Source organism: Neovison vison, chromosome 6 (genome assembly GCF_020171115.1).
Source record: "Neovison vison isolate M4711 chromosome 6, ASM_NN_V1, whole genome shotgun sequence".
Taxonomy (NCBI): domain Eukaryota; kingdom Metazoa; phylum Chordata; class Mammalia; order Carnivora; family Mustelidae; genus Neogale; species Neogale vison.
Window position 1 is genome coordinate 36,697,957 of NC_058096.1, and position 1,692 is coordinate 36,699,648.

The following is a 1,692-nucleotide window of genomic DNA, read 5'->3' on the forward strand; positions in this document are numbered from 1 at the left end:
TGCCACCTCATCTCTGACCATTTAGAATCTGACCACTTCCGTCTTAGTTGAAGATGGAAATGTGAAAGCATCCTGAGTATTACCCAGAATGTGATTTTATATGAAAAAGATGTACGCTAAGTTCATCAGAAAAATCACAAATGCCTAATGATGACAATAATAATAATAATGATAATAATAAAAATATGTAAATAAAATAATACAACTGTCATGTTCCACACATTTTGTCAATCACTCATGAATGCCCAAGTCTAGACTCTAGAGAAGATTTTTTTTTGATGTCATTAGAAATGAAACCAGACATTGTGTGCCTGACAAATAATTTTTCAAATGTGCTACAATTATAATATATGGTACTAATTCTGTATTGGGGGGAAAATACCAAAACATGTATATATAAATAGGTTTTTATATTTCTCTCCTATGTTCTGCCATTGCAGGAGAGAAGCCAATAGAATCATTATGAAACACACTGACTCTTTTAGGGAAGATTAACACATTTGGCATCTAGAGATTCCTCCTTTGGACTTAGCTTCTATATTTTGCAGAATCATTTTCATTTTAGGAAACTGGTATTGTAAAGTGTAATGTGTCCTCATGTGATTTCTCAAACAAATGAGAGTTTTTAAAATATCACTTTATAATAATAAAAATATATTCATAGCCTTGAATTATTATACTGTTTATAACTATTCCCTTGGTGTGAATTACTTTGTAACAATTCAAAGCCTGCTCACTTGGCTTAATTAAAGTGTTCCCATTCTTACGAAGTGCATAAGTGAAGTAGAATTATTTTAAAATATGTCATTTTGGGGAAAGAGTCTGATTAGTATTTGATTTAGTGGTAAAGAGAAATGAACTTAGCCATGGGCAGCAGAGCTCTGAGAACCAATGAAAATGTTGGGTAAAGTGAGACTATGAAGATATAAAAAGAAAATACTTTCTGACGTTAAGCCTATTTCCCCAAATCATAAGGGACAAACTAATGCTAAGTCTTCCAGTATTTTTTGTTTATTTGTTTAACAAGCAAGTCACATTGATTATAAATGAAGACCCCTGTACCTCCTGAGTTCCACAACCAACATGCAGATTCCAGGTTTAAGATGGTATCCTAGATTTTAAAATTTTCATAAACTTGATTTGTCATTGTAGATCATTTTAAGTGTCCATACTTACGTAATGTATCCTTGTTTAAAAACTTTTTTTTTTTTAGTTTTTATTTAAATTCCACTATAGTTAACATACAGTGTAATATTAGTTTCAGGTGTATAATATAGTGATTCAACACTTTCAACACCCAGTGCCCATCACAATAAATGCATTCCTTATTCTCCATCACCAGTTTATCTTCAATGAAATTTGTGTACAGAGATATAGGAAAGAGATATGTGATCACTAGTAAGTGACAAAGAAAAATTACTCTTTTTCTAAAGATTGTCTTTGGGTAAGAATTGAAAAGCTAGAATATCACATTAACCTTAAAAATTGCTTGCTTTAAAGATGACTATAGTTTAGCTTTCCACACACACAAAAAAATACACATTTGAATACAAAATATAAATTCTTATCAATATCACATATATTTAAAAGTTACCTTCAGAACAGAAATTCATTGGCCAGAAATGCAATTATAAGTAAAGTACTGCATATCCAATTTCTATTATCCATGCATTCATTTGGAAAAGAATACCA